The sequence below is a fragment of the Callionymus lyra genome, chromosome 3 (genome assembly GCF_982586985.1).
Source record: "Callionymus lyra chromosome 3, fCalLyr1.hap1.1, whole genome shotgun sequence".
NCBI lineage: Eukaryota > Metazoa > Chordata > Actinopteri > Syngnathiformes > Callionymidae > Callionymus > Callionymus lyra.
Window position 1 is genome coordinate 30,460,661 of NC_141820.1, and position 14,036 is coordinate 30,474,696.

General features: G+C 38.5%; 1 protein-coding gene across 1 annotated transcript in view; it reads right to left on the reverse strand.

Annotated features, from left to right (window-relative positions):
- adcy2b (adenylate cyclase 2b (brain)) overlaps positions 1-6,928 on the reverse strand; it is a 360,789-nt gene extending 353,861 nt beyond the window's left edge. The window contains exon 1 of the mRNA XM_087787525.1: positions 6,902-6,928. The gene's annotated coding sequence lies outside the window, so the exon portion shown is untranslated. The remainder of the gene's footprint in view (positions 1-6,901) is intronic.
- Between the last annotated feature and the right edge of the window lie 7,108 nt (positions 6,929-14,036).

Sequence of the window (14,036 nt, forward strand, 5' to 3'; positions counted from 1 at the left end):
AGGAAGACTGGAAAACAAAGGGAAAAACACACACGCTAATAAAATCAGGCTCTAGGGTGAACAACCAAAATAGGAAATCCATAAAGTAGAACGAGAGGATAATACAAATTTAGCATACCATATAGCGTAGATTATAATCTGGCGCCTGCTGCTGGGAAAAATCTCTGGCTGATGGGTTGATTGCTGAAGAGCTAGAGCAACAGGCGCGGAGGTTCTCAACACAACTCAAACAGGTAAAAACAAACAGGAAGTGCAATCACAAAACAATTTGACAAAGAAAAAGTCGCTTGTTTTAATTCTGTTAAAGTTCCATTCAACTTTTCACATTTGAAGAGCAAAATCTTACAAACTTTTTGCAGTGAGCAGCAAAGAAATTGAGCCACCTCATGGCCATCAATAGACGTGAGAGAAAAGGTTAATTCTAAACTTGTTTTTTACACTGATATTATTATTATTTATTGATACCAATGAGGACAATAACAACAACCTTAAAATTAGGTTGAAACACAATATTATTAGTAGGATATATGTTCATCATTTTCTATAGCAAAATTATACACACCCAACATTGGACCACTTAAAGAAACAATGTTTGTAATAAAGAGAAGCACTATGGGACAGTGTGTAAAAATGTTATGTCTATGATAATCATTTTTAAAACAACAAAACAAATGTATTGGATGATGTCAAGGAGACATTCTAACTTCTTTTTTTTTTTTTAATTAAATTTATATAAAATAATTAATTCCATGTGGACCATCTGGACATTTGGCCATTTCCCCAGTATTGTTCAGACGAAGAGATCCCAAGACTAAAACAAGACTGAGACCATAGACAGTTTAGACCCAGGCAAGAACAAGACCATGAAAAGGTGGTCTTGAGACCAGAACTAAATGCATGTTGACACATTTTTGTTGAAATGTACCTCACGCAGAAGGGAGCAGTTTCAAAGCGTGACCCAATATGTACCTATTATAAAATGGATATCTCTCCACTCTAGATGAGACTCAGGTTGTCCATTATGCTGTTCAGTGGAACATCGGGATCTAATGAAATAGTAAAGTAATTGCTGATGAATAGTTCTCTTATGATGACATCTTAACACATTATTAATTTAATAAAAAATAACATTGTGTCTCTGAGGCTAACATGGCAGTAGGAATCCTCTATAGCCATTGATGATTTTAATGTTCAGAAATGTTTTTAATTCTATCAACCTATGAAAAAATGTGATTTATAAAACAGAAAGTCAGCTGTGCTGTGTTATCTGTGGCCACAAGGGGTTGATCAAGGACCTTTCCTTATATGGTAATGGCAGGATTGTATCTGTTAGAGAGCAAACATGACTAACCATGCTGACAGTGGAGGCTTTATTACAAAAAAAACAGATGTGTGTTATTCATTAATGCATGCTGTGACCCAACTGGTACATGGACTAAAATGATCTCTGGCAGTTTGTTTTGTTTTTTTGTTGCTCTTTATATCTGACCCCAGTTATACAACACAACTTATTCAACATGTTATGAAAGGGAAATGTCAGATCACACCTTCAGGATTTGTTGGTACTAAAGATTCTCGGTCTTATTTTGACAAGGACGGACTAACAAGGATGTGGGATCAGAGGAGTTATCGCAGCAACAGACCACAGCACTTGATACGATGGTTGAACTCCTTCTTGCTTCTCATAGTATGAAGTCAGAACGGGTGTCCCACATACCCATAACATGAGATGTGTACTGGTACTATTAACTTGCATTGACGTAGCAACATATTCATACTCGTAATCCAGAAGGCACGCATGCGTAAGTGAAGACTTGTGGTCGTCAAAAGACAAAAAACAAATATTGACTATATTTAAGTATAGAAATCTAAGTGTATGAGTACAAGTTACTAAACACAACCTCTTCAATCTGCACATGTGAGTCACAGATTTTTTTGCACCACAATCACTGCAAAAATGGGTGTATATGTTCCACACACTCATAGAATGGGATCTGTAGCCGTACTTCAAATTGGCATACACATAACTATATATTTGTACGCATAAAAAACAAGGCACAAATGTGTAATTGAGGAGTTGTAGTCGTAAAATACTTTTTACTTTAAGGTTATGTACGCTTGAATCTGCTGTTCTCAATCACAGTGTTGAGATGTGTTGACAATTGATTGGGCCCTCCCTTTAAATACCAAAAAACAAAAAGGTATCTGGTGACCCTGCACATCTAAACCACAAGTCAGGGGCTTCTCTAACCTTTTTTTGGATTTTGGAACGGTTTAAGATCAATTTCACGAACTCACCTTCTGATAAAACGACAAAAGAAAAGGGCACGAATGATGCATCTGAATATAATGCTGAGTCAGCAGCATTATAATGGGCTTTTTTTTTTTCGCAAAACAATTTACATACATATAAATATTTTGTGTTTTATTAATTTTCACTATCATTTATAACCAGCTAATTTATAGGTATATTTTTTAATAAACTTGACTTAAATTATCTGCATGAGTCACAGGCTTATGTAAGTTCAAGAAAACAAAACACCTTTCAGGCAAGTATATTTATATATTTTTTATTGTTGCCCAGTATCAAAGGAGGTGAAAGTGAAGCCCAGGACAGACTGATTATACGACAAAGCCGCAGTAAACTCATGTGCCAGTAAAAATGGTTGTAAAAACAAGTGAGAGGACAGAGTAATCCTAAAAATGAAGGAGACAGATTCCCCTTGTTAGATCCTAACTGTGTCTCACCATGTGTGCACCTCAGGACCGACTTGAGTCTGTACTTAAGATAACATCGTAACAGATGGTCATTTTAGGTGATAGTTCTTGAAGTTACATAAAATTCCCCGTGAGGTTAAAAGACGGGAGGGGCTGACATAATCTTAAGCGTGATAAGAAGTTCAAGTGAGGAACCGAGTCGTGCTGAAGAGGCTTTTTTTTTCTTGACGTACAGATAACAGTTCATTAATCATAGGGCATCATATTCTGAGAGAAGTAGCTCCCTCGCTTCATAATCCATACGGTCCAATAACATTTGTTGATTCTTCGATAACATTTCATTCTTATTCCGCGACGGAGAGATGAAAGAGCAGACCTATTGTAAACAAGTTGCACAATACAGACTCTCGCCAAGAGGTACGCGAGTGACAGCAGCACATCCTGGGAGATAAAAATAAAAGGCATTATGCATTATTTGGTGTTTCTGTACTCTTGAGTTAGACTACACGGGGGAGGTCAGGTGGCTAAATGAGGTCAGACACTGTGTAGAAACAGAGACAGTGAGAGAGGAACACAAACAACACACTCGCTCACACGGTGGCAGCTCTTTTGCTTGAGGGAGAAACTCAAACGACAAACCTGATGAACTCCTGTTATCTAATCCCGACGTGAATTCTCTGTGTCTTCTCGCGGCTCCTCTGTCTCGAACATCTTTAATAGAAACACAGACTTGCGTCACTTCGGCTCAGTAATTGTGTCTCCAGTGTCACCGATGTCACCTGAGAAGCTCTCAGTCTTCAGTGATGTTGGCGATCAAGAGCGTGATCGATAATGGATTCAAATACCGCCGACGAATGTTTTAGCAGCATTGGATGATGGTGATGCAACATATTTGTCTGTGACGAATGTTGCTAATAGAATAGGTTTTAAAAGTTAAATAAAAATTAAACTGTATTTCCTTTGGTCGCAAACAGATATAAAAACATAATTACCCTCTAAAAGATTTTTTTCAAACTATACAGTTTTGATCTGCACAAGGAATAGTTCAGTATCACATCATTAATTTCACATCTTCACCTCAATTTCCAGACTATATAGCCGACCTGAAAATAGTCTGCAACAACTATATTTAAAATGAAAATAAATGTGTACATGTATGTATATCAATAAAGGGCACTTGAATAAGCTTGGTTACCCTCTCACGGGTGCTACAGGGGTCCTAAAGGCCAAAAAGATTATCAACCTGTCTGGCTAGTAACTACTCCCTTATTATTAGTGATTATTACTTCATTTTCTTCTTGTCATTTCACAGAAAGTTTTAGCTAAGTTCTAGCTCTGTAGGTCAAATAATAATGAAGTTAAAGAATTTTAAAAATTGCAAGTTTTCCAACGTTTTTGGTCTTTTCTTACCCCTTAGCATCAATCTTTTTTGATTGGCCGACAAATGACGCTAGCATCCTTTTAGGTCCATTCAAATTTGTTAAAGGGCCAATAAAATGTTTTAAACTAACCTGTTTTCTTCATTTGAAATAATGTATACTTATTTGTGTCTGAAAAAAAGAACCCCAGGCAATGGCAGGTACTTTAGCTAGTACAGTATATAAGGTGCATATGTCTTGGTTACAGTAAAGTTGTCATTTCCTTACAGTCTATAACCCGCAGGCGTCGATATTGTAACATGAGATATTTCCTTAGAAAAACACATTGTACATTGAAACTTAAAAAATTGATGTAATGCGACAGTAAAACAGCAAGATAAAATCCTAACCAGCCTACTAGATGAGTCATTGTCAAGTTCTGGCCATCTGCTTCTTTTACCTCTAAAAGCTTTTGTGTTCTTTTTTCATCAGGTTAGTTATTTACGCTGCCGTCTCCATCCTCTGAACAATGATTTAGTGATGCCAAGCTCACTCACACAATTTTTATTTCCTTCTTCAACAGCCAGATTTATCCTCTACAACTTAAAAGCTGCATTTCTCAATGTGTGTTGACATCGTTTTTCTTGTTGTTGAACACAGTTGATATCCATCTTTTGGTGTCACCTCTTGTTCTGAAAAACACAAATAAACAACATATAAATTAACAATAAATTAAAACCAAAATAAGGGAAATAGACTAAAATAACACATTATGTATATTAGTGTTTTATTAACATATGTGTGTTGTACTATGAAATATACTTATTGTGTTTGGTCATTGTTTATTTAAAGTTAAGTCTCTTTTTTCTAAAAGCAAAATCTTGTCTATTTAGAATCATAACTTATATTATTTTCTTAAAATGTAAACAGTAACATTATTTATTAAACTAAAAAAATTAATCAAATAAAAATCACAACTTATTCCAGTTTTATTTATCAGTACTACAATTATTACCAATGCATGGCTTCACATACAACATGCCTGAGCCAAGGTCTTAAGCAAGTTCCTACACAAATGTGTTGTTTGAATAGTTATCCTTGACATTATCACCCTGTTACACATAATAGATAACAAAGTCAACAACTTTTTTAAAACTAAATTATAAAGTTAAAAAACAATTAACAGACCTCACCTTTCCTGACATTCTATATTTTGAATTAAATTATAAATAACAAAATATTTTATGGCCAGATTAAAAGATAATTGTCTTGTAGATCGTGTTGCAGGGGTAAAGATGAATCATCTGCTTGATGTAAAACGATATGTCATAATAAAAACAATATTATTAACAACAATCTATGTTCAATCTAACAGGGCTTGAGTTAATTGATTGTCTTCATTGATCCTAAGCATCCACACTTCAATACAGTAATATTAATGCATTTTACCTTAAATAATAACGACGTCAATAAGTGAATTCATCTAACAAATATATCATTAACGTCACCATTAACCGGGATCGATGGCAGCCTGTGATTGTGTTTAACCCGATTTTCACGATTGATCGGCAGCACTCGTTCTATTTACCCTTGTCTTTCATTAGAACGCTAGAAATACTGATGCTGAGTAATTGGATGGACATGCAGACCATAACTCAAACCACGTTCACCTCAACGGTTGGCGCCCGCAGGCAAGGTCTGAGCATGGATTAGTAAAACTGTCTGCCGAGCTCACCACTCATCCACAGTGCCCAGGCTTTTAATGTGAAATCCAATAGTTTCAGGGTCAATTGATCTCTGACTGCATGTCTGGATGTATTATTCAATAGATGCTGCGGCACAGATATGGACGCGGAGCCGCTGATGGTAAACAAGACAAGTGTTGGTCAACAGTTCAGAGACAAACCTGTACGATATTACTTAATTAACCCCGCAAGGGGAAATTCCACCGAAATTAAATAAAGTTTTTTTATTTTTGAAAACTTCAGCTGGAAACATTTCTCAAGGTTGTGCTAGCTGTAACTAAAGTTCAGAGGTGCGTGCTGCAGCATGGATGAAGAACACTCGTTCATGGTCTTTTGATTTTGGTCTTCGATTCTTTCTGTCCCTCCATGATTTCAGGCTCTATTTATATTATTCGAGCACAACGTCCATGATTGTTTTTCCGTAGTGATCAATTTATTGTGCACTTGATTATTCTGTTCGGTCTTGATGTGTCAAAATCATTTTATATCGACTTGAAAACAAGTCTACGATCTGGATTAGCTGGAAACTTTGGAAACCAAACGACATTCCGGGAATGATGTTCAATTTTAGTTCCATTATGAAGTCTTGATCAGATGCTAGCAGGCTAGCTATGTAGCTCCACTGAATGTTACTATATCACTGCATCTCTGTTCAGTTCTTCCCAGAAACACAAAAAATGTTTTTGCACTCATTAATATAGAGGAATAAGTTAATTTGTTAGGTTCTTTTTTATTTAATAATAATAATAAAACATTTTAATTGTAGTGCACTTTATATTCTGAGAAATGCCACAGAAACAAGTTGAGAGATACAATAATAAAAACAATTATAGATTAAAGGACTTTTGAATGGTAGGTTTTTAGACCCTTTTTAAAACTCTCAGTTGACTCTGGGGTCTTCAGGTGTCCCACAGTCGAGAAGCAGAAGACTCGGTCACCAAGTGTGCGGGATTTAATCCTGGAGGGGGGACATCTGTAGCTGAGGTCTTTGGGGTGAGAAGGTCTTGGGGGCGTTACCATGGATGCATTTTAAAGTACTTAGAAGGCGACTCATGGGAAAACCCAACTCTTCTGACTCACTTACATGTTTCAAATGTTGAAGTCTTCCTCTCCAAGATGCAGTAAGTCTCTCATCATGACCATGTTTTAAGTTAATAATATAAAGTTCTTCTCTGTCTGAAATCACGGCGAACGAGAGGTTACGAGCGTGGAGTTCATTATGGCGTAATAATGGCTTCACTCCTCCTCCAGCCGGCTGTAATCACACCCCCTTAGTTTACACGACGAGACATGCTGGATAGTCTAGGTCTCTTGGATGCCTCGGGAAGAACAGGATGATGTATCTGGAGAGACAAACAAGTCTGAGGCCTGACTCCAGATAAGATGAACTTAACTTAATTTCCCGAACAGAATCGTACAACGTTAGTTTTGCTGGAGCCACAAAAAAAGCACTCTCAGATTACCGAACACATCTTCCAACACCTCATCCATAAAGTTTCCCTTTTTATGGCCATCATGTTCAATCCCTGGAGGGTCCCAGCATCCCCTCCTTCTCCTGTCACCGCTCCATCCTTCACTTCATCGCTCACCCCGACACAGAAAAGGGTCCGGTACGAGACGTAAACTGCGTCGTTAATTAAAATATTCTTCAATGGGCATCTGTGCCGCACGTCTCGTCCTCCCTCACGGATCATTTGACTAAGACACAACTAGCCGTGCATTAATGAATGTATAATCATCCGTGCAGAGGAAGTGCTCGGAGAAGAGAGAGGTGGAAGGAAGACGGGAGGAGAAAAGATTGATTGTTAATAGTTTTATGACTTATAAACAAAGCAATCGATCAATCCGCGTGTGCAGTTACATGGCTTCCTGGATGCTTGGGAATAATTTGCCGTCTGGCACTGTTAACCCTTCCAAGCGTGGAGGATGTGGATTAATTGTGAGACGGGCGAGAGAAATGGGCGTGCGTCTGCGGCGTGCAGGAATGATTAACGCCGCCGTTATAGGGCGCCGCAAACATAACAGCTGCAGTAAGTGTCGTAACGGTTATGAATGATTCTGTCCTCGCTCTGAAAGTAGCAGTGAAAGATGAAAAGAGAGGAAACAAGCTGATGTAGTGAAAAAAGTATTTTTCATGTTGAATTGTGTTTTTTTTTAATATATTTGATAACGTTAAAGCGGATGTGCCCAAATGTTTTTGAAAGAGGGTTTGATGAGGTGACCAAATGAAGACATCAAGGTGACATCATACCAACATAGATTCCATTCATACCTTCAAAATAAAAGTGTCAAAAACCCATCAAGCAGTTTCATTAAAAAATGAGAACATTTTTATGGTCAGACAGAAATTTTCGTTTTCATTGGACTCAATATTTTGTCATAAAAAGCTTGTGAGTCAGGAAAACATAAAGCTTTTTATATCCATCCATCCATCCATCCATCCATCCATCCATCCATCCATCCATCCATCCATCCATCCATCCATCCATCCATCCATCCATCCATCCACCCACCCACCCATCCATCCATCCATCCATCCATCCATCCATGCATCCATCCATCCATCCATCCATCCATCCATCCATCCATCCATCCATCCATCCATCCATCCATCCATCCATCCATCCATCCATCCATCCATCCATCCATCCATCCATCCATCCATCCATGCATCCATCCATCCATCCATCCATCCATCCATCCATCCATCCATCCATGCATCCATCCATCTATCCATCCATCCATCCATCCATCCATCCATCCATCCATCCATCCATCCATCCATCCATCCATCCATCCATCTTCATCCGACCATCACTAGTGGAATGTGAACAGCTCCTTGGTAAGTAAGGTATCATACCTTACCTTCTGCTTCATTGCATTTAATGTGTGAGAGCTTCCCCCTAAAGTTATGTGACAATTTGACATCTCCCATCTGGGACCGTCCTCCATGAATATGTATTTAGATTGTTGGCCAAGAAACACTCCTATATGCACTCGACTCTGCCAACAGGTCCACCTGCCACAGCTAGGAAAAACATTTACACAGCTTTTTGGAGCTAATTTGGAAAACATGATCACAAGGAATTATGACCACCATGCCAAACTAAGCTCATATGAATTATTTATAGATCATATATTAATAATTCAATACCACAAAAAAACATTCAGGTTTTCATTGATACGAAATATGACAAACAATATAACGTCTGTAAGAGTCTTTCAAGGACTTGAAGGCATTTTCATTTTGTGTCATCATTCTGGATTTTATTTATATCCAAGTTCTTTGACAAGAGCGTGACGGTCATACTCGAATCCTCTGCTTGAAATGACCTTTTGGTTTGGTGTTCTTCAGGTGCACTTCAAACTCAGCCCCTCACATGACTGCTACCCTGAGATGAATCTTTATTTTCTATGAAGCCTCTGATTACCTGTTATTACCTGCAGTTGCACTTCCAAAAAGAAAAAAAAAATGCTCACCACCGGTGAAGCTTGATCTTGGATGTCAATGACAGGCAAGCACAGCGACAATTGTGAAGTTTCACTCTGGTGTCATCACCCTGACTTCCTCACCTAAGGTTTTACCAGATGCCCCCCCACTGCTTCCATCTGCAGCCCCCCGATTCACCTCACCCTTACAAGAACCTGCGTTGGTGATTTATTTTATGGTTGAAGCCCTTCATTTATTGATCACTAATCAATGAGTTTTATTCATTTTCATTAAGTAGTTCTCAGTGTAAGAGACTAATAAAACATTTAACAAAGATGTCTGCGACTAATCACATTCCCGACCACAACCTCATCATGAATATGCTTCATCTTGCATTAATAAAATCACGTTAATGACCTGGAGTGACTTCATGCTGCGGTAATTGAAACCTTCCGTACAAACACGGATACTAAGAGAGCTTTGTGTGTGTCCGCCCGAGAAGAAATGTAATCTACTATTTGTTTGAATTAAAATAAACACTTATTTTATGTTTTCAAGCCTGAAGAGGCCTTAACATAAGTGATGGTCTCATGAAGCTTCATGGAGCAGTGTCATTATTTTCCGCTAGATGGCAGTCTCTGCACTCCTTTGTTTTGAACAACTTTTCTAATGAAACTTCACATCCTTTTTAAACTGATGGCGCCACCTACTGACCTCTAAACTATATGACACTGCTTCATGAAGCGTCATCAGACCATCACAAATTAACATCTGAAATTAAGGATGATTTTTCTACGGATTTTAACTGATATAATCACATTAAATTTGATTAAATTCAACATTATTTCTCTTATTTCTCACTACCAGTTGCAGGTTTATAATAATCTCAAGTCGTACAATAATAGAAAAACACAAATATCCTCAAAAATCAATATATATATATTTTTTTTAATGTAAAAAAATAGTACATTTTGACATCATCAGTTTTCAAAAGGGGGATAGTTGTGGTTTTTATCTCTGTAATATATATTTTGTTTTAAAATGTGTTTTGATTGTATTATTAAATATGATCGTGACAAAGAATGAAGTTGTAATTATATCTTCATTCATATCTTCCAAATTAACAACAATAATATCTTGTGAGAAAAGTCTTAAAATAACCTTCTACACACTCAACTAAAGGTGCTTCCCGAGCAACACGACCAGACACTGATGAATGTTTGACCCTGACGTGAAAACGTCTCCATGGCTTTCCTACTGTCTCTGCAATCATCACACCCACTGTGTCCCTGTTCTTTTTCCAGCAGCAGCAGCAGCAGGGAAGCTGGGGATCTGAGCCCATTCTCTGCCAAAGCAGTCTGCTCCCCTGGCACCATGCTGGAACCTAACACCTTCCAATCCCTTCTTCCTTCCTCTCTTGCGCTCAGTCTTGATTTCCACTCACAGTGTGGTCAAGTCTGATTCTCACTGCCCTGCAAAAAGTTTGACCTCCAAGGTTTTTTAAAAGTAAACTATAAGAACCCTTTTTTTTTCATTTGAGAAGGTGAACCTGCAGAAGTCGTTTTTATCTATTAAATGACTCTGACTAAAATAATACTTTCAGGATGTGCTGCTATTTACTCCAGTTCTAAATCCAACTGCCTCTCACCTAAAGATAGACGTCAGGTTTTATTTTAGAGGGCTGAACTGCAGATCTTGCACGTTCTATTTTCGACATCAGAAACTCACATAATTGTTTGTTCTAGCGGCGTAACCTTTCCTGGTGTATATATAGGCGCCGAGGCAAAGAGAGGGACCACAGCCGCTCCAAAAATAATCCACACGAGCCTGCAGTTAAGTTTCATAACCAATAGAAAAGCTCAGTCATTTCACAGGCCATTACCTGCTGCCTCGCAAGGATGTCGGCTTCAGAAGCCTTGAAGGGCTTTTGGCAAGTCGACCGGGAGGAGGAAGAGAAATGTTTGTGTTGGTGTTGAAGAATTTTCCTCAAGACATTTTCTTAAAAGTGGAATATTTATTCAAGGGGTTTGCATGACTGTATGTGACATCATCAGAAAAAGTTTGGTCGGTTTTGAATTTCCAATGGTACTCAATATTTCCTGGTTCCGCCTCTTCGATCTTGCATGAGCACCATCTCATCCACACCACGCTGGAGAGTTAAAGAACCCTGCTCTCAACCACCTGTGGCTTCTGTGGTCCTCAACCCCCAGTGCTGGTCTGTGAGGCATTTGTAAGCGAGCCGCAGAAATAAAAAGCTATTTATATAATTTCTGTTCTATTCATTATAACTGTCTTAAAGGTGTTGGCGATATTTTCTCTGAAGTTACATTAGCCTGTGACTCTTGACACGTCAAGACACTTGTTTCAATTAAGTTTTACTCAAAAAATAAACCTGTTAACTAGTGGAAAAATTCATGAATAATAATACACATGTGACGGTACAGATTGGAATCCAGTAGAGATTGGAATCCTGCTAATAAGGTCTATGACCTGGACCAGACGGCTGTCCCCATGGTGACAATGTGCATTGACAGAAGGGTTATCAGATATATAATATATGAAGTAATTTACCTAGAATAGAACTGGTGAATGTGGGCTTACCTATGCTGAAATCTCCTAATAGAATTGGAGATTGTCCTCGGACAGATTGGAATTCCAATATTCAGATCCCAATACAGTAGTAGGATTCCAATATCTCCTAGTAGAGATTGGAATTCACTAGTTGAATCTGGAATCCTCTTAGTATGGATTGGAATTCCAATATTCAGATCCCAATTCAGATTGGAATTCCAATCTGTACTAGTAGGATTCCAGATCCTACTGAATTCCAATTTGTACTGTGACATATATAACATTAAACAGGTTGAGGGTGCAAAATAACTTTGGGGACCCCTACTGTCGACCTGACCTAGTCAACCTGTCTGCTGTACTTCACAGTCTTCTTTTTCTCAGCACTGTTTTTTTTTAATCAGATACCTCCAAGCACAGCTTCCGGCAGGCACCCTGTAGCACAGTATAGTCTCCAGCATCACATGCTCGCACAACCCCTCTGTAAAAGATTTTTAACCCGATTTGACCTCTTAGTCTTAGACCATCCACACAGTTAGGCCTTGATTTTAAACCAGTGCAAACAGCCCCAGTTCACCCGCTTAAGGTCGGCTGCAACAAGAATGAAAGTCACATACAAACTCAGCCAAAATCAGACTTTTAAGGTATTAAAAACATATTTACAGTATGGTTCAAATAGTTTATCAAGTCCTAATTTAATAATGACTAATTTTCCATTATAATGGAAATATAATAGTAGCAGCTATGTTTTCATATAGAACCTTTCAGACACACAGTGGTCACAAAGTGCTTTACATAATAGCAGAATGAAAAATAAACATGATTGATTTGAACTTGACCGGCACACAGGAACAACACAACAATAGCAACAGTACGATTGAAGGCCAGACACATTCCCTGAGTGAATAAATAGCACATCAGAATAAAGTGCAATAAAATGATTGAAAGAAAGTGAAAAGTCATTCATGAAAGAGTAAAGAGTCAAGAGTAAAAATACTATATCACATAAAAGCAAGACCAGAAGTGTGTTTTTAAAGAGATTATAAAGAAGGCACGACAGTCTTATCATCTCGGGAGGCTGTTCCAAAGTCGACGTGCCCTGATGGAGAATGTTCCGTCAGTCTTTGATTTTAGCCTTGACTTTGAAACAGCTAACAGGGACCTGCCCACGAAGACGGCGAGCTGGCTCATGGCCGACATGTCTCATAGAAGACAGGGGGCTGGATAAAAGGTGAGATTTGAAAGTAAAAAGCAACATTTTTTAATCAATTTTAAAACACTCAGGAACATTTTTAGCAGTAATGACCAGCTTTGTAAGTTGAGGGGGGTCAGGAGGGTTGTAGTTGCATAGGTGAAATCCCATCATGCATTGCTGGACCTTTCTATATTCAATGGATAATATAAGACTTGATACTTACTGTGGTGAAATTTGCAGTGTTTCGGTAACGTTTGAATTAAGTGTCGTCTCCCTGCCTGGGGTCCCCATTTCATAATGTTAACCCTCTTGTCACCTTGACCCAGAGGCCTGAAAACAAATGTGTTCGTGGTATCCCTTGTGGATAACTGGGTTTAACATAGGTCATGATTTTTGTTTTTTTTTAAAAACATCATCAGTCTTTTTATCCTGTTATTTAAGCTTTATTTTTTACTAAAAAACACTTATTTACTTGAGGATAATAGATTGGATTGAGAGACATGAGAGTAGAGAGACATATTAAGCATATTTTCAGCAAAAAAAGATCATCATTCAAATATCTGTTCTCGTGCAAAGGATCACTGACTGGAATCATGTGGCTTGCAGTTTCTTATGTTTTCTTTTCATAGTTTGTCTTTCTATTTTCAACGGTTGAATTGTCTCGTTTAGCTCTTGGTTTCCCAGTCGCTTCTCTCCGCTCGGGCTGTCTCTGCGAACTTTTGGCCCGACCTCCTGATGGGACCTCACCCAAACGCCCTCTGGCTTTTCAAAAATAGGTCCACCATGAACATCAGGGCGCACTAAACACACTCTTGACGTCATACGTCAACACAGTGTGTGTGCGCGATGTGTGTGAGTCACGGCTTATCTCTGCCTCCACAGAGGCCCGAGTGGAAAACCAGTCAGCAGAAGACAGGACCAGCCAGCTCTGCAGCTGGCAGCCAGGCTGTACGAGCGCTTTCGGAAACTGCGCCCTGCAACACAAACAACCCATCAGCCGCCAAAGCGCGTCGGCTCCAACT